This window comes from Triticum dicoccoides, chromosome 6A (genome assembly GCF_002162155.2).
Source record: "Triticum dicoccoides isolate Atlit2015 ecotype Zavitan chromosome 6A, WEW_v2.0, whole genome shotgun sequence".
Lineage (NCBI taxonomy): Eukaryota > Viridiplantae > Streptophyta > Magnoliopsida > Poales > Poaceae > Triticum > Triticum dicoccoides.
In genome coordinates this window covers 311,127,216-311,151,425 of record NC_041390.1, presented here as the reverse complement: position 1 = coordinate 311,151,425, position 24,210 = coordinate 311,127,216, and positions in this window count along the sequence as shown.

Sequence of the window (24,210 nt, the reverse complement as noted above, 5' to 3'; positions counted from 1 at the left end):
TCCCCCTTGGCAGCAAATACCCAAAAGGAGGTGTCATAACAGCATCAAAGAGCATCATCGTCGTCATCATCATGAGCACCACTACCACCAGCCTCGTCAAGGAAGTCAGCCCACTCAGGACCCGAAGGAAAGCTGAAGTCAAAAGGTGGATCATCAGGAAGACGTTCATCGTCACTCACATCGTAAACTCCGGAGTCTCTCAGACGAGCCTTCAAAGCATTCTTGGAGGTGACCAAGCGTGTGACAACGTCATGATTTTGAGAGCAATGAAAGGTAAACATCTTCATCATGGCAGAGTGAGCTTTCCCTAGAAAGCGAGAGATGCGACCAAAAGGTGCGGAGCCGGAAGAAGTAGACCGAGTGGCGGAAGAAGGAACACTAGCTGGGGTATGACGAGTAGGAGCAGAAGAGTCCTTGGGAACCCAATCATCCACCATGTGAGATGGAATGACCCACCGTTTGTGCAAGTGAGTGCGGGCAATGGGAAACGGATCAACACTCTCGATAAATGCCTGAATAAAGGGGGCATGAGGAAAGGCTCGCTTGTGTTGAAAACAGGCCAGACGGATCTCATGCCACGGAAAATGAGGGATATTTATCTTCCCTGTGGGAGACACATAGAGGCGATACATGAGATCAATGCAGTAGCTGTTACATGACCCCTTGTCACCCATCTTGGGATATATGGTGCGAATAAGACACTGAAAAATGATGTAGAAGGGTGAGCGCCAAATTGAAACTTGGTTCATGCCCTTTTGTTTCTCCTGATTAGACATTTCACTTATGGGCTTGAGAAGATCCGCACAGACCTCTATGCCCTTGGGCCTATGGTTAGGGTCATCCTTATGGATTTTGAACCCTGTGTCAGGAAAACCCAGAGCAGCAACAAATTGAGCATAGGATGTCGTGAGCATGGTGTCGGAGGTCATCCAAGTGACAGTTTTATCGGGACCAAAGTAACAAGTGGCATAGAATTGATGAATTGCAGCATGGTTAAAATCATGCTAGAATTCAAATGGTGCAGCAGGACTGGACGACTCAATGAGCTCAATAGCTCCCGGATATTTCGCTGGATGAGTGCGGATATGCTCTAAGTCGATGCACATATGGATAGATAAACCTTTAGGAATGACTATAGTGGTGAAAATGTTGGCTCGGACATTTGTGCGAAAACGAGCATCCTGTGAATCGCTAAGAACAGTGAATTGATCTACATCACGACGAAGCTTAAGGTAAGAAGCGACGGGAACCTCATTGAACTGTTTAATGATGCGGCCGTGAAGGAGTGGAGGTTCAAGAGATATGCGACGTGCATCACCTTGAGGTTGTACCGGAGGAGGAGGAGGCTTGAATGTGGGCTGACGAGTTCCAGGCTTGGGTGCAGTGGTGCGAACAGCAACATAAGCGGGTTCCTCAATTTCTTCCAATTCATCCTCGTAGTCGGATTCTTCCATCGAAGAGGCGCTAGTGGAGCTGCGAGGGTGAGCGACACGCTTCCGAGGACGAGCGTGCTCCTGCGAATCATCGGACCCACCACGACGAGATGGACGAGAGCCCCCAGCGGTGACCTGCTTGCGAGCAGAGTGCCTTTGTCCATGGCATTGCTACCTAGGGAAGGAGAGGACTCCAAACCTTAACAATCGCCATAGATCAAGAAGGTTAGAGCAATGGGGGGAAGGAAAATAGCAGTTGCTACCTCAGGAGGTCGAGGAGAAGATGCGACGGAGAAGAGGTTTCCCCCGACGCCGGCCGGGTCAAGAGAAGGGCGGCCGAAGGTCCGGCGACAGCCGGAAGGGCCCAACGGGGTCCCGGCGACAAGGGGCCCAGCCCGTGAACGCAGCAAGGAGAGAGTGTGGCGGCGACAGCGAGAGGATGAGTGGAGAGAAATTAGGTTTAGAGACGACCGGACCGCACGCCCCAGTATATATAGGTGGGCGAGAAACGTACCGGACATCCGGTGTGAACCGGATGTCCGGGACCTGAGAGGGAAACCTGATACGAGAAGTAGCGGACGATTGGCAAAAACGGACATCCGACGCGTTTAGACAGAGCAGTAATTAACGGAAGTCCGGTTACAGTGGACGACCGACGATAGGGCACCAGAGAAATTTGTACGGATGACGGGTACAGATCGGACGACCGGTGCAAGAGCACCAGAAAGGATTTGACGGACGTCCATTATTGACGGACGTCCGATGGCATTTTTTTATTTAGTATCTTTTCGAGGAAGACTAGGGTGCCATAGTTGGTGCTAATGACAATGATGGAGAGATGATGAGTGAAATATGTAGTAGGATGCAAGGACACCCAAGGTGAAGCAATGAGTTTCCTAAACCAACAATAATAAACACACATACTGCTCACATGTTGTTCTAATGACAAGGCGGTGGCTGATGCCACCATGTATGAGTATACGTGACATGACACTGCAAAGATTTGAACTTTGGGTCCATAATCACTATGCCATCATTGAAGGCGCCATAGTTAGAGTAACATGGTAGCTTTGAGAGTGTTTGTTCTTTTTATGCATTTCATAGGGTGAGAGAACGCATGAGTTGAGTGTCTCCCCCTAAATATATGCCTACATAGAGACAGGACATTATGACAATGCATGCATGAGTACTAGTTTTCACATAATGTTGTCAAGCTCCAAGATACCAAGTTCATGCCTAAGTTGACAAAATCTTGCCTCATCCAATGGCTTGGTGAAAATATCTGCAAGTTGCATATCTGTGCCAACATGAGCAATGTCAATATCACCCTTCTCCACATGATCTCTCAGGAAGTGGTACCTAATGTCAATGTGCTTGGTGCGGGTATGATCTTTGGGGTTCTCAGCAATATTAATGGCACTTTCATTATCACATAGAAGAGGCACATGTCTATAGGTGATATCATAATCCTTCAAAGTTTGCCTCATCCATAGTAACTGAGTTGCACAACTGGCGGTTGCAATATATTCAGCTTCGGCAGTGGAGAGGGCAACACAATTTTGCTTCTTCGAGGACCAACTTCAAGGAGCGTCCAAGAAATTGACATGCACCGGAGGTGGATTTACAATCCACTTTGTCTCCAGCCCAATCCGCATCCGTGTACCCAATGAGATCAAACTTAGCATCCTTGGGGTACCATAGACCCAACTTTGGGGTGTGAACAAGGTATCTAAGAATATGCTTAACCGCCTTATGATGGCTTTCCCTAGGGGAAGCTTGAAATCTAGCACACATGCATACACTAAACATGATGTTTGGTCTAGATGCACAAAGATAAAGCAATGAACCAATCATAGAGTGGTATTTAGATGGGTCGAAGGGGATACCGTTTGAGTCTTCAGTGAGTACAGTTTTGGTTGGCATGGGGGTCTTACATGGGCTAGCATCAGACATGCCAAATTTTGCTAGGATATCCTTGAGGTATTTGGCTTGAGACAAGAAAATTCCTTCTTGAAATTGTTGAATTTGAAAACCGAGGAAGAACTTCAAATCTGCATTGAGTGACATTTCAAAATTCTTGGTCATTGATGCCGCAAACTTCTTGCATAAATGAATGTTAGGAGAACCAAAAATGATATCATCTACATAGATTTGTCATAAGATCAAATCACCTTTGTCCCTCTTAGTAAAAAGAGTGGGATCGATCACCCCTCTCACAAAACCATCATCGAGTAGAAACTTCTTAAGATGATCATACCAAGCACGAGGTGCTTGTTTGAGGCCATGCAAAGCCTTATGAAGTTTATACACATAGTCTTTATGATCGGAGTCAACGAACCCAGGTGGTTGTGATACATATACTTCTTCTTGTAGAGGACCGTTAAGGAAAGCACTCTTCACATCCATTTGATGTAATGTAAAGCCATTGAAAGAAGCATAAGCAAGTAAGATGCGAATGGATTTAAGACAGGCAACGGGGGCAAAGGTCTCACCAAAGTCCAAACCTTCAACTTGTGAGTACCCTTGTGCCACTAACCTTGCCTTGTTGCGGATGATTACGCCATTCTCATCTTGCTTGTTCTTGAAAATCCACTTTGTTCCAATGACGTTGTGTTCCGTAGTTGGCCTCTTGACTAATGACCACACTTGATTGCGCTCAAAACTATTCAACTCTTCTTGCATAGCAATAAGCCAATCGTTGTCTATCAACAAATCTTGTACCTTGAGAGGCTCAACACTAAACACAAAAGAGAAGTGAGCACAAAAGTTTGTCAATTGTTTACGAGTGACTCTACCTTCCGATATGTCAGTGAGGATTTTATCAACGTCAACACGACCGGCCACTCGAGGCATGATGGAGGTTAAGGTTTCACGAGGTTCAACTTCATGTCCATCATCCACATCCTCAACATATGGATCATTAATGTGTGGTGGAAAATCTTCTTCTTCTTCTTGCATTTGTTGAGGTTCATTGTCAATGATTGCACTTTCTTATTCTTTCCCTTGAGGATGATCTTGTTCTTGATGATTATCATGAAGAGGAACTTGATCATCATCTTGTACTTGGACTAAGGGCATTGATTGAGTAATAGGTGCTTGTGGTGGTATGGGTGTGGAAGTAGTTTGATGGTGTGTGAGGCCTTCATCTTCTTCTTCATCATCATGAGGGTCTTGTTCCATTGGAAGAAGTGCACCAACACCCATCGTCAAGATATCTTGAGAAGAATCTTCTTCACCTACATCACTTAGATCAACTTGCTCCCCATGGGAGCCATTAAATTCATCAAACACCACGTCACAAGTTTCTACAACACATCCATTGGATTTGTTGTAGACTCTATAGGCATGAGAGTTTGATCCATAACCAACAAATATGCCCTCAATGGTTTTAGATTGAAATTTTCCTAACCGCTCTCTTTTGTTGAGGATGAAGCATTTACACCCAAATACACGAAAGTACTTGACATTTGGCTTGTTCCCGGTTAGGATCTCATATGGAGTCTTTTCCAATATCGTGCGGAGGAAGAGCCGGTTTGAAGCATGACATGCAGTGTTGACGGCCTCGGCCCAAAAACTATGTGGCGACTTGTATTCATCCAACATGGACCTTGCCATCTCCACAAGGGTGCGGTTCTTCCTTTCTGCAACACCATTTTGTTGGGGAGTGTATGGAGCTGAATATTGATGCTCAATCCCTTCATCACTAAGAAATCCTTCCAAGGTGTAATTCTTGAACTCGGAACCATTATCACTTCTTATTTCCATGATTTCTTTGTCAAACTTGCGTTGTGCTTGCTTGGCAAAATCAATGAAGGTGATCTTCGTCTTTTCTTTGGACTTGAGGAAAAAAACCATGTGTATCTTGAGTAATCATCCACAATGACAAGTCCATACTTTTTCCCACCAAGACTATCCCATGAAGGAGGCCCAAACAGATCCACATGAAGGAGCTCCAAAGGCCTTGAAGTAGACACAATATTCTTGGGTGGGTGCTTTGATTGATGTTGCTTCCCGGCTATGCATGCACTACACACATGATCTTTCTCAAAAGAGACATTTGTTAGTCCAAGGATGTGATTTCCTTTAAGAGATCTTGAAGATTTCTCATGCCGACATGGGCTAGCTGGCGACGCCATAGCCACCCCTTGTCGGCCTTGGCAATTAGACAAGTTGCATGGAATGTGCTCTCTTTCGAGAAATCAACCGTGTAAAGGTTTCCATCCAACTCTCCTACAAAGGCCACTTCGAGAGTATCTCTCTTAAAGACTTTCACATCCGTTAGTCCAAATAGTGTATCATAACCAACAGAAGCCAATTAGCGAACAGAAAGCAAATGGTATTTAAGGGATTGGACAAGCATGACATTTGCAAGAGACATGTCATTTGTGATAGCCACCTTAGCCAAACCGAGTACCTGTCCTTTTGATCCTCCACCAAACATAATGCTCATAAATTAAATGGTTGAATAGCTTCCATGAAATCGTAGAGCAACTTGCTATCTCCGGTCATATGATTGGTACATCCACTATCAATCACCCATTTTACTCCACCGAAGAAGGCAACCTACACACAATTATTACTTGGTTAGAGGCACCCATTTTGCAATGGGACCTCTCAAGTTAGTCACAAGGGTCTTAGGGACCCAAATAGCATAAAACCGAAATGCATTTCGAGGACCAACAAACTTTGCACAAACTTCTCCATCCTTAGTCTTACGAAGAACATAGGATGGAGGCATGAACTCTTTTGGCTTGTTGACAGTGGACATGCCCCTTGTGGCCTTCCCACAAACAACCTTACCTTTCTCCTTGTGCCCTTCTCGTACAAAAGTTTCTTTTAGAGGGGTGGTGCACTTTTGAGAGGATGTCTTCTTCTTGCTTGTGCTTGGGTCAAACCCGAGTCCTTCTTTGGCAAATACTTCATTGTGTTGGCTCAACACCTCATTAAGGTTCTTTTGCCCTTGAGCACATGTCATGAGCCCTTTCTCGATTTGAGCTTTGAGAAAGCGATTCTCCTCAAGAATAGATGCTAGATCACTACTACAGTTAGTAGTACAAGCATCAACATTGATAATAGGAGAAGAGTAAGCCTTGGCTAGAGTTTCAAGATAAGTAAGCTTGAGTGTCTCAAAACTCTTTGTGAGAAGGGTGAGCTCTTCTTCCTTGGTCTTGTGGGACACGGATAGGAGCTCACAATCCTTAGAGAGAGAAGCATTAGACTTTACAAGCTTACTTTTATCATTCATCAACTCTTCACAAGATTCGATAGCCTTTTTCAAGGAGGCAAGATCTCTAGTATGAACATCAATGTTTGCACCAATTTTTAAGCATAGTTCATCATTGCGTGCTTCCTCATATTGGACTTTCCGCTCAAGGATTTCATATTTTTCCTTTTCCTCGGTGACGAGGGTTTCGAGTTCCTTAATGGAAATGGTGTGCTTACTCACCATGTCCATAAGCATATGAAACATAGTGAGCTTCTTTCCTTTAAGAGAGCACATGAACTTATTTAGTTTAGCAAGCATAGGATCATTTATATCATCATCCTCATACCTATCCTCCGCATCAAGATACTCATCACTAGGAGGAGGAGTGAAAATAGGAGGGTTTGATCGTGGGGTTACCTTGACCTTGTCAGGAGAGTGTTGGTCCTCTCCATCTTCTACCACGGCCTTCGCCATGAGACACTTGTGAGTGTTGCCCTTGTAATCCTTCATGTAGTTGTAGGTGACAACTTCACCACTCTTGTTGACTAGCCTCAATGTGTTTTGAGAATCTTGAGCAACTCCGGCAACACCACTAACATCATCCGGATCGGATTCTTCTTGAGAAACCATTGCTTTCCCATCTCTCTTCTTGAGCTTGGAGTTCAAAGGATTTGGCAACTTCTTCTTAGGAAAGGTCTTGGGAAACCTTGGTTTATCTTCTCTCTTCTCATAAGGGCACTCATTGGAGAAGTGGTTGGTTTATTCACAGTTGTAGCATTTTCTTACTTTCTTCTTTTGAAACTGTCCCTTGAATTTTCCCGCTAAACTTCTTGACAAAGAGAGCCATGTCTTCATATGAAGGGCCCTCATCGGATTCAACCTCATCACCATCTTCTTCTTCACTTTGCTCATCTTCACATACATGCTTGGCCTTCAATGCAAGATTGATCTTCGACGATGGAGTACCATGCATGGCAAGATGTTTTGTAGCATTTGCCTTTGACTCTTCAAATAGTTGGAAAGTGGATATGATGTCATATGTAGTCATTTCCTTGAAGGCATGGTGTTGTCTTATGTCCCATACCATCTGATGGTGATATGGAGCAAGCGCGTGGAGCAACTTGTCCACAAGGAATCACTTAGTCATGTTAAATCCATCTTGTGTCTTGTCACACTCACATGACTCAATATCAGTGGTGAGAGTCATGAGACGCTCAAGGAGTTGATTTGGAGTTTCACCTTTCTCCATACAAAAGTTTTGCAATTGCCCCTTGGCAATTTCATATTGAGCACTCCGGAGGGTGGAGGTACCGGTCTTGGATCTTATAATACTTTCCCATAATTCCTTGGCACTTGTGATGTGTATGAAAGGTCTCCTTTGCTTTTCAACCATACCTTTCCTTATACACATGATTGTCATGTCATTGAGATTCTTGTCATAAATTTCTCTTGGTGTAGGATTCTTTGGATCAACCACATGGTAACCATACTCCAAGATCTCTAGCATCTCATCGTTTCCAAATCGAAGATGATCCTGCATAGCAACTCTCCACAAAGAAAAATTGGAAGTGGAGTCAAGTAAAGGAGGTTTGCCTTGAGAGTTATATTTTGGTTTCTCAACTTGGGGTCTTGCATAAAGCCAAGGAACACTAGAGTGTTCATTGCTAAGAGGTTGTTGACCAAGTGACGGAGTAGGCACAGTTGGTCTTGAAGCCGCACCACCCGAAAGTGGTGCAAGCACCGTGGACAATGTGGCTATACTCATTTGGACCAAGGCCTCTACAGAAGCATCATGCTCCTCCTTTTGCTTAGCAAGGGCCCATTCTAGATCCTCAAAAGTAAAGGTCTTGACTTCAGAAGAAGCCTCGCCTTTATCCTTCGGATCTACAACAAGGGGAGTCCCATCGGGGTTCATCTCGCTCTAGGGCGGTTAAGCCACAAGAATAGAGCACGAGGCTCTGATACCAATTGAAAGGATCGAGATGGACCTAGAGGGGGGGGGTGAATAGGTACAAATACAAATTTTAATTGTTACTTGGCAATTTTAGGCAATAGTACGGAATATGAAAGTGAGCCTAACAATTGCAAGTGTGATGCTAAGAGCTAAACAAGATAATCAAGTAATACAAGTAGATGAGTAAGCTAGCACAATATGATATAGGTAAGTGCAGACGAGACAAGTAACCACAAGTAGAGAGTTAAGGTTAGGGATAACCGCAACTCTGAGAGATGAGGATGTAAGCCTATATCACTTCCTTGGAGGGAAGCTACGTCACCGTTTAGAGAGGTGGGTGTTACCACGAAGGCACACCAACGCCACGAAGGCTCACCCTATTCTCTCTTTGAGACAACACCACGAAGGCGTTTCTCAACCACTAGTGGTAGACCTTGGGGTGGTCTCCAAACCCTCACAAACTTTTCTGGGGTTAATCACAAGGGTCGATTCCTCTCCGAAAGACTCCTACCACCTAGGAGTCTCCAACCTCCAAGAGTAACAAGAACGATGGGGAAAAGCTCAAGACTTGCTCAAGTCACAAATTCCTTTGGTGCAAAGAAGGGGAAGGAGTGAATCTATCACTTGATCGGACAACTTCTCTCAAATGCTCTCAAATCCCTTGGGGATCTAAGATTTGGTGTGGAGGAGTGAGAGAGAGTGTGTAATGTGTTGTAGGGTTTGTTCAAAGTGAGTGCTCAACCCTATCCCATGGGGAAAGAAAGCTATATATAGTGGTAGTGAAAAGCTAGCCGTTTGGCCACTTAAGGCACAGGAGCTGCCGGACGTCCAGTGGGTACCGGACGACCGGTTGCACAGATAGGACCGGACATCCGGCAGGGCGGCCGATCGTCCGGTGGCTGGGACACCAACCGGGGACACATGTGAGGAGTGAGGCGCACAGGCAGTGGACATCCGGAAGGCGCCGGTCGTCTGGAGCCCGGACGTCCGGTGTTGTCGGAAATCCGTTAATTGTAGTTTTGTTGGACAGCACCAGATATCTGGAGATGAGCGGACGTCCGGTGACCGGACATCCGGTGTGACCGGTCTTCCGCTAATATCAGTTCTGTGAAGACTCACCGGACGACCGGAGAGAGTCGGATGTCTATTTGGTTGAGAGAGGCCGGACATCCGTAGACTTCGAACGTCCGGTGAAAGTTGGACCTTTTAGCTTAGAAACATACTACCATTTTTGTACCAGTTAGAGGAAGAATTTTGAGATGGTATGAGAGGGAATTTTGTGGTTTTGAGCAAGTTCTTTCGCGAAATCCGTCGATCCCCTCTTAATAGTGCGGGATCCCTACACTCAAGAGCAAACCAAAAACAAGGAGCCGAAGCTTTTTATCTTTGTCTTGTGTCTCTGCTATTGAGTGATATATGTTTTTATGTCCGTAGTCATGATCCACACACACACATAGCCCTTGGGACATAATCCTGAGAAATACTCGATAAACATGATTAGTCCTAATATGCATGTTGTCATCAACATCAAAATATGATTAAGCGCATGATTGCACTTTCAATACGTCTTCACGATCCAACCGATCCTAGTACCGAAGGTATGGCACCTCCGTGATCTGCACACGTTCAGCTCCGTGATGTCCCATGAACTCTAGGTGCAGCTGAGGTCAAGGGAGAGTTTCGTGAGCACGACGGCGTGATGATGGTGATGAAGTTACCGACACAGGGCTTCGCCTAAGCACTACAACGATATGACCGAGGTGGAAATCTTTGGAAGGGGGCACTGCACATGGCTAAACAATCAACTTGTGTGTCTACGGGGTGCCCCCCTCCCCCATATATAAAGGAGGGGAGGAGGAGGCCGGCCGGCCCTAGAGGGCGTGCCAAGGGGGGAGGAATCCTCCTCCTAGTAGGAGTAGGATTCCTCCTTTCCTAGTCCTACTAGGAGGGGGAACGAAGGAGAGGGGGAGGGAGAGGGAAAGAGGGGTCACGCCCCCCTCCCCTAGTCCAATTCGGACTCCCTTGGGGGGCTCCACCTCCTGGCTGCTGCCCTCTCTCTCCCCTAAAGCCTACTAAGGGCCCAATAACTTCCCGGGGGGGTTCCGGTAACCCTCTGGCACTGTTTTATCTGAAACCTCCCGGAACACTTCCGGTGTCCGAACATAGCCGTCCAATATATCAATCTTTATGTCTCGACCATTTCGAGACTCCTCGTCATGTCCGTGATCACATCCGGGATTCTGAACTACCTTCGGTACATCAAAACACATAATCTCATAATACTAATTGTCACCGAACGTTAAGCGTGCGGACCCTATGGGTTTGAGAACTATGTAGACATGACCGAGACTCATCTCCAGTCAATAACCAATAGCGGAATCTGGATGCTCATATTGGTTCCTGCATATTCTACGAAGATCTTTATCAGTCAAACCGCATAACAGCATACATTGTTCCCTTTGTCATTGGTATGTTACTTGCCTGAGATTCGATCGTCGGTATCTCAATACCTAGTTCAATCTCGTTACCGACAATTCTCTTTACTTGTTCCGTGATGCAACATCATGTAACTAACTCATTAGTCACATTGCTTGCAATGCTTATAGTGATGTGCATTACCGAGAGGGCCCAGAGCTACCTCTCTGATACACGGAGTGACAAATCCTAATCTTGATCTATGCCAACTCAACAAACACCATCGAAGACACCTTTAGAGCATCTTTATAATCACACAGTTACGTTGTGACATTTGATAGCACACTAAGTGTTCCTCTGGTATTCGGGAGTTGCATAATCTCATAGTCATAGGAACATCTATAAGTTATGGAGAAAGCAATAGCAGTAAACTAAACAATCAAAGTGCTAAGCTAACGGATGGGTCAAGTCAATCACATCATTCTCTAATGATGTGATCTCGTTCATCAAGTGACAACTCTTGTCCATGGCTAGGAAACTTAACCATCTTTGATTAACGAGGTAGTCAAGTAGAGGCATACTAGTGACACTTATTTTGTCTTTGTATTCACACATTTACTAAGTTTCCGGTTAATAAAATTCTAGCATGAATAATAAACATTTATCATGATATAAGGAAATATAAATAACAACTTCATTATTGCCTCTAGGGCATATTTCTTTCAACTGCTATCTAGGGATAGCAACAGCGTCGGTCTGCAACACGCGCTGCTGCTAATAGCTGCAGTGCCCTTGAACAAAGAGCGCTATTGCTAAGAACACGCTGCTGCTAAATCTATACCCCGCACTACTGTTATTAGTTTTTGAATTATTTTTTCTGCTCCATATTTTGTGCTGCTGAATTTTGTTTAGGGCTTTATACAATAATCTCTAGCATATCATACACATACAAATGTAATCATAGCAGATACATAAAAATAGTCTCATCAAATTGGGTCATCATCATAATCATCATCCAACACAAAGTGGTCTCTCGTCATCATCTCAAAAATAGCGATACAAGTCTCGAATACTTGCAACTACATCGTCATCCATCTAAACAATGATATACGCAAGAAGAGCTATCACTATGAGTGAGAGCGGAACTATGCAGCACATGAGGCAGTGGTTACGAGTCCTCTCTCGCGCTAGCGTGAACCTCAAGTAACTAGCTTCCGCTTCTTGTCTGCTTTTGAAGCCTTTATGGCTGGCGCTCAAGAACCCATCCACTTGCATCTGACACTCAGGCCACTCGTCGTACACTCCCGGAACCTTCCCCCTGTACATGACATAGCACTGCTTCTTTGCCATCAAGAATCTAGGTACCTGTTAGAGATGCATCTTCATCAAGAGAATGTACGACCATATGCAACAAAATATACTAGAGCAACACGAAAAAGAAAGGGTTAGCAACTAGATGCAACATGTAGTACGCAAACTAATTAACTAGAGGTACGCAGGTCATCGTACCCAAACTAACAAAGTAGCGTTACGCAAGTTTGGCAAGGACCATGGACATCACAAAGTTTCATCGCTACAGAATGTATACAAGTTCAACCGACACATATCATCATCATTGGCATCATAAATCACTAGAAGTTCCATCCTTCCATATCATCAAGGATGGACCCTATGGCGTGAGGTCATGACGCTGCCTGTCTATGCGAGTTCGAACGTGTGCTCGCGATATAGGGCCGTGGTGGAACATCCCCTTCTCATCGATGGCTTCTTTCATGATGATCGTCGCAATGTCCCTTTGGATGCGACAGAAGTCATCTCTAAGTTTATAATCCGCTTCTCCACGAGATTCTACCCACTTGCGGATATGATCATCGTTTCTGCTTGTCATGCAAAGCTTTTGGTGATCCGTGCTGAACTCAATGATGAGATGGTGGAGGTAGAATCCATCTTTCTTGCTTGGTTTTGGGACATGGATGCAGCAGAAGTTTGTTTTATGGGAGAAACCCAACTTCTTGTTCCCTTGTTTCCTGATCTGCAGGTGGCCACCCCTAATGTTGAAGCCTTGGAGAGCATCATCTAGAATATTCATTATGTGGGTGTAGTCCTTCTTCTCGTAGTTTCTGGTAGGGTCAAAATACACGGTGTGGGGGACTCGTGGGTAAAGAACGATATGGACGGCGTGCCCGTTGCTGTGGGGAAAAAGACACCTCAAATTATTCTCCATATGAGCGAGAAGGAATGATTGAAATGTACAAAAGGGTTGTCCGGAATAGACTTACTTTGGATGATAAGGCAAGAGGACAATTTCCTGGTCCTTATTCTGTACCATGAAGTTTTGGAGGTACTCCCTAGTAGTTTCATGCTCAAAGTCGCCGAGACTCAAGAAGGACTCGTGCATGTAGTACAGATCCGCCACACAGATTTGCGAGACTTCTTCTCTCTTCAGGACCGAGCTCATATGTAGCGCAAAAAGGCGAACGATTGTAAAATCAAGCCGCCTTGTCAGAAACATCTCGAAGATATGGTCAAACTGCAGGAAGAACACCTCCACAAGCCGTGTGTCGACGTAGCACTTCCCCTCAGGCACACGAGCCGCGTATGTTGGATATCGTGGATCCTTTGAGGCTAGTAGGATTTTCTCAATCGATGATACTGTTGGAAATATGCCCTAGAGGCAATAATAAAAGCATTATTATTATATTTCCTTGTTCATGATAATTGTCTTTATTCATGCTATAATTGTGTTATCCGGAAATCGTAATACATGTGTGAATAATAGACACCAACATGTCCCTAGTAAGCCTCTAGTTGACTAGCTCGTTGATCAACAGATAGTCATGGTTTCCTGACTATGGACATTGGATGTCATTGATAACGAGATCACATCATTAGGAGAATGATGTGATGGACAAGACCCAATCCTAAACATAGCACAAGATCGTATAGTTCGTTTGCTAGAGTTTTCCAATGTCAAGTATCTTTTCCTTAGACCATGAGATCGTGTAACTCCCGGATACCGTAGGAGTGCTTTGGGTGTACCAAACGTCACAACGTAACTGGGTGACTATAAAGGTATACTACGGGTATCTCCGAAAGTGTCTGTTGGGTTGACACGGATCAAGACTGGGATTTGTCACTCCGTATGACGGAGAGGTATCACTGGGCCCACTCGGTAATGCATCATCATAATGAGCTCAAAGTGACCAAGTGTCTGGTCACGGGATCATGCATTACGGTACGAGTAAAGTGACTTGCCGGTAACGAGATTGAACGAGGTATTGGGATACCGACGATCGAATCTCGGGCAAGTAACATACCGATTAATTGAATGAATCTCGGGCAATCTCGGGCAAGTAAAGGGAATTGTATACGGGATTGATTGAATCCTCGACATCATGGTTCATCCGATGAGATCATCGAGGAGCATGTGGGAGCCAACATGGGTATCCAGATCCCGCTGTTGGTTATTGGCCGGAGAGTCGTCTCGGTCATGTCTACGTGTCTCCCGAACCCATAGGGTCTACACACTTAAGGTTCGGTGACGCTAGGGTTGTAGGGATATGTATATGCAGTAACCCGAATGTTGTTCGGAGTCCTGGATGAGATCCCGGACATCACGAGGAGTTCCAGAATGGTCCGGAGGTAAAGAATTATATATAGGAAGTGCTATTTCGGCCATCGGGACAAGTTTCGGGGTCACCGGTATTGTACCGGGACCACCGGAAGGGTCCCGGGGGTCCACTGGGTGGGGCCACCTGCCCCGGGGGGCCACATGGGCTGTAGGGGGTGCGCCTTGGCCCATATGGGCCAAGGGCACCAGCCCCAAGAGGCCCATGCGCCAAGAGATAAGGAAGGGAAGAGTCCCAAAGGGGGAAGGCACCTCCTAGGTGCCTTGGGGAGGAGGGATTCCTCCCTTGGCCGCCGCCCCCCTAGGAGATTGCATATCCTAGGGCCGGCGCCCCCCCCCCCTAGGCTCCCTATATATAGTGGGGGAAGGAGGGCCTCTCACCCCACGCCTTTGGTGCCTCCCTCTCCCTCTCCAACACATCCTCCTCCTCCATAGAGCTTAGCGAAACCCTGCCGGAGTACTGCAGCTCCTCCACCACCACGCCGTCGTGCTGCTGCTGGAGCCATCTTCCTCAACCTCTCCTTCCCCTTGCTGGATCAAGAAGGAGGAGACATTACGCTGACCGTACGTGTGTTGAACGCGGAGGTGTCGTCCGTTCGGCGCTAGGATCTCCGGTGATTTGGATCACATCGAGTACGCCTTCCTCATCCCCGTTCTTTGAACGCTTCCGCGCGTGATCTACAAAGGTATGTAGATGCAATCCGATCACTCGTTGCTAGATGAACTCCTAGATGGATCTTGGTGAAACCGTAGGAAATTTTTTGTTTTCTGCAACATTCCCCAACAGATACGTCTCCAACGTATCTATAATTTTTGATTGTTACATGCTATTATATTATCAACCTTGGATGTTTTATATGCATTTATATGCTATTTTATATGATTTTTGGGACTAACCTATTAACCTAGAGCCCAGTGCCAGTTTCTGTTTTTTTCTTGTTTTAGAGTATCTCAGAAAAGGAAAATCAAACGGAGTCCAATTGACCTGAAACTTCACGGAACTTATTTTTGGACCAGAAGAAGCCCACGGAGTATCAGAGTTGGACCAGGAGAGTCCCGGGCTACCCACGAGGGTGGGGGGCATGCCCACCCCCCTAGGCGCACCCCCTGCCTCGTGGACAGCCCGGAGGTCCACCGACGTACTTCTTCCTCCTATATATACCCATATATGCTAAAAACTTCGAGGAGCACAATAGATCGGGAGTTCCGCCACCAGAAGCCTCCGTAGCCACCAAAAACCAATCTAGACCCGTTCCGGCACCCTGCCGGAGGGGGAATCCTCTCCGGTGGCCATATTCATCATCCCGGTGCTCTCCATGACGAGGAAGGAGTAGTTCTCCCTCGGGGCTGAGGGTATGTACCAGTAGCTATGTGTTTGATCTCTCTCTCTCTCGTGTTCTTGAGGTGGTACGATCTTGATGTATCGCGAGCTTTTCTATTATAGTTGGATCTTATGATGTTTCTCCCCCTCTACTCTCTTGTAATGGATTGAGTTTTCCCTTTGAAGTTATCTTATCGGATTGAGTCTTTAAGGATTTGAGAACAATTGATGTATGTCTTGCGTGGGATTACCATGGTGACAATGGGTTATTCTATTGATTCACTTGATGTATGTTTTGGTGATCAACTTGCGGGTTCCGCCCATGAACCTATGCATAGGGTTGGCACACATTTTCGTCTTGACGCTCCGGTAGAAACTATGGGGCACTCTTTGAAGTACTTTGTGTTGGTTTGAATAGATGAATCTGAGATTGTGTGATGCATATCGTATAATCATACCCGCAGATACTTGAGGTGACATTGGAGTATCTAGGTGACATTAGGGTTTTGATTGATTTGTGTCTTAAGGTGTTATTCTAGTATGAACTCTAGGATAGATTGAACGGAAAGAATAGCTTCATGTTATTTTACTACGGACTCTTGAATAGATCGATCAGAAAGAATAACTTTGAGGTGGTTTCGTACCCTACCATAATCTATTAGTTTGTTCTCCGCTATTAGTGACTTTGGAGTGACTCTTTGTTGCATGTTGAGGGATAGTTATATGATCCAATTATGGTATTATTGTTGAGAGAACTTGCACTAGTGAAAGTATGAACCCTAGGCCTTGTTTCAATGCATTGCAATACCGTTTGTGCTCACTTTTATCATTAGTTACCTTGCTATTTTTATATTTTCAGATTACAAAAACCTATATCTACTATCCATATTGCACTTGTATCACCATCTTTTTGCCGAACTAGTGCACCTATACAATTTACCATTGTATTGGGTGTGTTGGGGACACAAGAGACTCTTTGTTATTTGGTTGCAGGGTTGCTTGAGAGAGACCATCTTCATCCTACGCCTCCTACGGATTGATAAACCTAAGGTCATCCACTTGAGGGAAATTTGCTACTGTCCTACAAACCTCTGCACTTGGAGGCCCAACAACGTCTACAAGAAGAAGGTTGTGTAGTAGACATCAAGCTCTTTTCTGGCGTCGTTGCCGGGGAGGCAAGGAAAGTGGCACTAACACCCCGTCAACTAAGCTCTTTTCTGGCGCCGTTGCCGGGGAGGTTAGCGCTTGAAGGTATATCTTTAGATCTTGCAATCGAATCTTTTTGTTTCCTGTTTTAGCACTAGTTTAGTTTATAAAAGAAAACTACAAAAAAATATGGAATTAAGGGTACCTCATATGCTTCATCTTTTTAGTATCTATCATGAAAATAAGGATTCCGATAATTGTGCTCAAGTGCTAGAAGAAGAATGCATTAGAATGTTTTGCACTAAATATTTGAATGATGAGCATGATTGCAATGTTGTTAGTATGAATTCCTTGAATATCCATGATGCTAATGACCACAAGCTTGGGGAAGCTATGTTTGATGAAGATGATATTTTCTGTCTCCCAAGTTTTGATGAGCAAATTTATTATGATGAAAGCATGCCTCCTATTTATGATGATTATATTGATGAAAGTGGATTTGGAGAGGTCGTGACTTTATTTTGTGATGAATCCACTATTTCGGAAGAGGTTCCAATTGATTATGGGAACAAAGTTGCTATCTATGATGATTATTGTGATGACTTGTATGCTATAAAGAATAATGATATCCATGAAACTTGTCATCATGAATTTAATTTTCAATTGGATTATGCCTCACATGATAGTTATTTTGTTGAGTTTGCTCCCACTATTATGATGGGTTGAAACAACTCATGAACGAAGAGAAAACGATGGTTTTAAAATATCTCATTCCTGACAACTTCACTTCATGACTCCTTATGAATCAAGAATGATATACCACCACCTCAAAACATAAGGAAGAACGAATTACACTTCGGAATGCAAGATGATGAATGCTTGAGCTTCTCCAACAAGAATTTTGACAAACACTTCGAGAATGAAAGAAATCCTTGATGAACCACCATGTTGAGCCTTCATGAAGAACTCCGGAAGAAAATAATTAAATCATCTCGAGGAAACAAGAATAAGAATTATATCATGTTTAACCATTCATCAACTTAACTTGATGACAAGCAACGGATGGGCATGCTACTTATTATTATTGAAAGGATTGAGGAGAGATACAGCGCGAACTTCAGAAAATCTTCAATGAACCACCAATATGATTTTGGAAAGAACAACTGAATTAAACGATAACAAAGGAAGATGAATCTTGAACGAACCACCATAAGAATTTGGAAATGAATGAAGAAAGAGAATTCCTCACCGGGAAGAATTGGAAAACGACGAAGATACTTGAGGGAATTTAGATACAAGCGAATGAAGTGATCATCAGCTGACTAGAGAATACTTGAACTATGCACCAGAAGAATTGGGGAATGAGAGCTGAACGTTGAGAACGAATAAATCTTCTAAAATGATGGCCTTCGAATGATCGAGAAAGGAAATAAACTCCTAAAATACTTTAGATGGGTATGAAGAGAATTCTCACAATCGAAAACAATTATGAGGATGGTATGAAGCTAGAACCATGAATCTTCAAGAGAAACGACCGAGATTTAAGAGATACTCTTCTTCGGCCTTCAAATGTTGAGAATGACGATGAGAAACACCACCATGAATTGTTGAGGCACTCCGGAACAACGAAGAATAGAAATTTTGAACCAACGTTGAAAATAATTTGAAAGCGATCTTGGAGAAGGCATTTGACTGATCAAAATTCATTCTTACATCAAACTTTGAAAAGCGTTAGAGAATCACTCTAGAAAATTAGAAGAGTCAGGTAAAAGACTTGTGGGTTAGTGTTGATGACCCACAAGTATAGGGGATCAATTGTAGCTCTTTTCGATAAGTAAGAGTGTCAAACCCGACGAGGAGCAGAAGCAAATGACAAGCGGTTTTCAGCAAGGTAATGTCTGCAAGTGCTGAAACTGTAAGTAACAGAGTAGTTTCATAGAAAGATACTTTGTAACGATCATAGTAGCAAGGTGCAGCGAGGTAGCCAAAAGGACAGGCCAAAATGGTCTCTTATGATAAGCAAAGCGTTCTTGAGGGTACATGGGATTTTCATCTAGTCGCTTTCATCATGTTGGTTTAATTCGTGTTCGGTACTTTGATAATTTGATATGTGGGTGGACCAGTGCTTAGGTGTTGTTCTTACTTGAACAAACCGCCTAGTTATGATTAACCCTCTCGCAAGCATCCGCAACTACGAGAAAAGTATTAAGAATAAAATCTAACCATAGCTTTAAACTTTTGGATCCAATCGGTCCCTTACAGAATAGCGCATCAACTGGGGTTTAAGATTTTGTCACTCTCGCAACCCATCATCTAATTGCTACTCCACAATGCATTCCCTTAGGCCCAAATATGGTGAAGTGTCATGTAGTCGACATTCACATGACACCACTAAGGGAATCACAACATACATACTATAAAATATCGAACACATATCAAGTTCACATGATTACTTGCAACATGATTTCTCCCGTGACCTCAAGAACAAAAGTAACTACTCACAAATGATACTCAAGATCAGAGGGGTATTAAATAGCATATTGGATCTGAACATATAATCTTCCACCAAATAAACCATATAGTAATCAACTACAAGGTGTAATCAACACTACTAGTCACCCACAAGCAACGGTCAATAGTTCCGGTAATAAGATTAAACACAAGAGATGAACTAGAGTTTGAGATGAGATGGTGTTGTTCAAGATGTTGATGGAGATTGCCCTCCCCAATATGGGAGAGTTGTTGGTGATGATGATGACGATGATTTCCCCCTCCGGGAGGGAAGTTCCCCCGGCGGAATTGCCCCGCCGGAGGGCAAAAGTGCTCCTGCCCAAGTTCTGCCTCGAGACGGTGGTGCTCTGTCCCGAAAGTCCTATCCCTATTTTTTCTAGGTCAAAATGACTTATATACCAGAAGATGGGCACTGGAGGTGGGCCTGGGTGAGCATAACCCACCAGGGCGCGCCTGGGCTCCCTTGCGCGCCCAGGTGGGTTGTGCCCACCTGGTGGGCCCCTCTGGTAGTTATTTGCTCCAATATTCATCATATGTTTGATAAAAAATCTCCGTGAAGTTTCAGCTTGTTTGGAGTTGTGCAGAATAGGTGGCCTGACGTGGCTTTCCCAGGTCCAGATTTCCAGCTGCCGGAATTCTCCCTCTTTGTGTATACCTTGCATATTATGAGAGAAAAGGCATTAGAATTACTCCAAAAAGCATTATTATGGATAAAAAATCATAAATAACAGTAGTAAAACATGATGCAAAATGGACGTATCAACTCCCCCAAGCTTAGACCTCGCTTGTCCTCAAGCGAAAAACCGAAATCGAAAAACATGTCCACATGCTTAGAGAGAGAGGTGTCGATAAAAAACAAAATACGGACATAGAAGCATCATCTTCATTATTATAATAGCAACAAACTTAAACATAAGAGTCTTGTCATTGAACTTTTATCATATACTTCTCATGAACAAGTAACAGTTCATCACACAATCGAAGTATAAAGCAAAAACTCAATTATAAACCAACAAACTATGTTCTCAGCCAACTTTGCAACTACAATTCATCATCTTTTCAAGAAGGGTCACGTATCGGAGCCTTTAGGAAAGTCCACATACTCAACCATCATATAGTCTTCTATGATAGGTAACACTCACCGCGTACACATGAGCAAAACGTTTCAACCAGACAGATAGAAAGATAGGGGCTTATAGTTTCGTCTCCCAATGTATTCACCTCAAGGGCGATGTCAACAATAATAACTCATGCTATCTATATTCAATTGGACATATGTGCCTAGATCTTTCCTCACCACATGATGCTTGCCAAAGGAGAAAAATAAAAAGGAATAGAAGGAAAACTTTGACTCTTTGCATAAAAGTAAATACATAAAAGTAAAATATAGGCCCTTCGCAGAGAGAAGCAGAGGTTGCCATGCGCTTATTTGTTTGTATGCTCAACCCCTTAGTGCAAAAGAACGTCATGTTGTATTGCCCCTTGTGATAGCAACCTTTATTATGCAGTCTGTCGCTTTTATTCTTCACCATCACAAGTTCGTATAACGCTCAATTTTCTCTTACACTAAATGATCTCACACTTTTAGAAGCAATTTTTATTGCCTTTTTGCACCGATGACAACTTAATTGAGGGATCTTGCTCAATCCCTAGGTAGGTATGGTGGACTCTTGAAAATAAGATTTGGGTTTAAGGGTTTTTGGATGCACAAGTAGTATCTCTACTTAGTGCGGAATTTTTGGCTAGCAAAGATAGGGGCAAGCACCACATGTTAAACAATCCATGACAATGTGACTACTATGTGAATATAAACAAACATAAACCATTAAGTTGTCTTCCTTGTCCAACGTCAACAATTTTGGCATATAATATTTTGATGAGTGCTCACAATCAGAAAAGATTTCTAGGATAGTATATCTATATGTGAAGCTTCTCTTCCCTTATTAATTCTTTCATGAGTTGCATCATTGACTAATGCTATGTTTGTCAATCTCTAATAAAATTTTCTACTTATACTTTTCCTTATGTGGTGTCATCACCTACCATAATATTAGTATATGATCTTTTTCATAATTTCTTTCCTTTTATTTATTTCCTTTCTCTATTCTTCCTTATTTCTTTTCTTTTAATTTGCAACATGAAAGTAAAGAAAGCAAAACTTAAACTAAACTTTATTATATATCTTGCACAAGATTACAAGGATAGATCACTACGCAAACTCTTGAAAAGAAAGGATCGAACTAAAATTTTATTCATCTAAAGCAAAAGATCAAACTAAAATAAGTAAAGGCAAAAGATAATGGGATGATATGATACCGGGGCACCTCCCCCAAGCTTGGCGGAAGCTAAGGGGAGTACCCATACCCGGTACTCAATTCTCTTTTGGTGATGAAGAAGAAGGTGGTGGTGATGAAGAGATCTTGTCCTTGGATTTCCATGGCAATGGTCCACCATCATAAGGAGGGAGTCTCACGGGTCCTACAACTAGCAGCCAAACTCATACCTTTAAACCTCGCCTCATATTCAAAGACTTGGTTTTGGAGCTCGTAGATTTGGCTTTGGAGAAAGTTGATTTGCTCGTTGAGGGTGAAGACGATGTCCTTCATGTGCTTGTCATCCACCTTGAGATCACGGGAAGGGTCCGTGATCATGAGGTGATTGGCATTGAGTCCATGCTCCACCATCCCCTTGCAGCGGAAGACATCTTGTTCCATAGCTTCAAGCCTGGCCTCCACAGTTCCTGCCCCTTGGGACATGGCACATCGCGGAGGTGAAGCACCCCTTCATACATCTGGATGACTTGAGGTCGATGCACTACCTCCCGCAAATATGGGTTGATGACGTTCTTGAAGAACTTGTCCGTGGAGGAGCTTGAAGCGGCCATGGTAGATGGGATCTGACAGAAAATAGCAAGAAAATAAAACAGAAGATTTCTCCCCGATACGGTGGTCAATAGGTTCGGGGGGTATATAAAGATTTTTATCTTGGGGAACAAGCAAAGTATAGAAAAACAGAGTCCAGAAGGTGTCCCAGGTGGGCACAACCCACTTGGGTGCGCCAGGCAAGCCTGGCGCGCCTTGGTGTCTTGTGCCCACCAGGGTACGCTTCCTGGAAGTTTCTTATTTTCCTATTTTTTAAATATTCCAAAACTGACAAAAAATATTTTTGTGGATTTTTCGAAGTCCGTTTACTTACCGTATCATGTACCTCCTTATTTTCATGATTCTGGAGTGTTCCGAAAGGAATCTTTTATGTGTTCTTCCGGTGTCAAAGTTTGGATAATATTACTTTCAACATTAATGTGCGTACCTGAGATATAATGTTTTATTCGTTGCCTGTTAACAACCTTCTGGTTAGTATGTTCGGCATTATTTATTTTGATGGCTCCAGACCGATAAACCTCCTCGATAACATGGGGTCCTTCCCATTTTGAGAGGAGTTTTCCTACAAAGGATCTAAAACGAGTGTTGTACAAAAGAACATATTCTCCGACTTTAAACTCATGTTTTTGGATTCTTTTATCATGCCATCTTTTAAAATTTTCTTTAAACAACTTAGCATTTTCATAAGCTTGGGTTCACCATTCATCTAAAGAGCTAATATCAAATAACCTCTTTTCACCAGCAAGTTTGAAATCATAATTGAGTTATTTGATTGCTCAATATGCTTTATATTCTAACTCAAGAGGCAAATGACAAGCTTTTCCATAAACCATTTTATAATGAGACATACCCATAGGATTTTATATGTTGTTCTATAAGCCCAAAGTCCATCATCTAATTTCTTAGACCAATTCTTCCTAGACCTATTGACAGTATTTTTAAGATTAAATTTATTTCTCTATTGCTAAGTTCAACTTGACCACTAGACTGAGGATGATAAGGTGATGCAATTCTATGGTTAACATCATACTTGGCAAGCATTTTACAGAAAGCACCATGAATAAAGTATGAACCACCATTAGTCATTAAATATCTAGGGACTCCAAACCTTAGGAAAATAACTTCCTTAAGCATTTTAATAGAGGTTTTGTGATCAGCACTACTAGTTGGAATAGCTTCTACCCATTTAGTAACATAATCAACAGCAACCAAAATATGTGTATACCCATTAGAGGAAGGAAAAGGTCCCATGTAATCAAATCCCCAACATCAAATGGTTCAACAGCAAGTGAATAATTCATAGGCATTTCTTGACGCTTACCGATATTACCTATTCTTTGGCATTCATCAAAAGATAAGATGAACTTACGGGCATCCTTGAAGAGAGTAGGCCAATAAAATCCAGATTGCAATACCTTGTGAGCAGTTCTATCTCCAGCGTGATGCCCTCCATAAGCTTCGGAGTAACATTTCCCTAGGATTTGTCCCTATTCATGCTCAGGTACAAAACATCTAATAATACCATCTACTCCTTTGTAAAGATGTGGGTCATCCCAAAAGTAATGTCTTAGGTCATAGAAGAATTTTTTCTTGTGTTGGTATGTAAAGCTAGGTGGTAAATATTTAGCAAAAATGTAATTAGCATAGTCAACATACCAAGGAGTACTACGAGCAACATTTATTGTAGCTAACTGCTCATCGGGAAAACTATCAT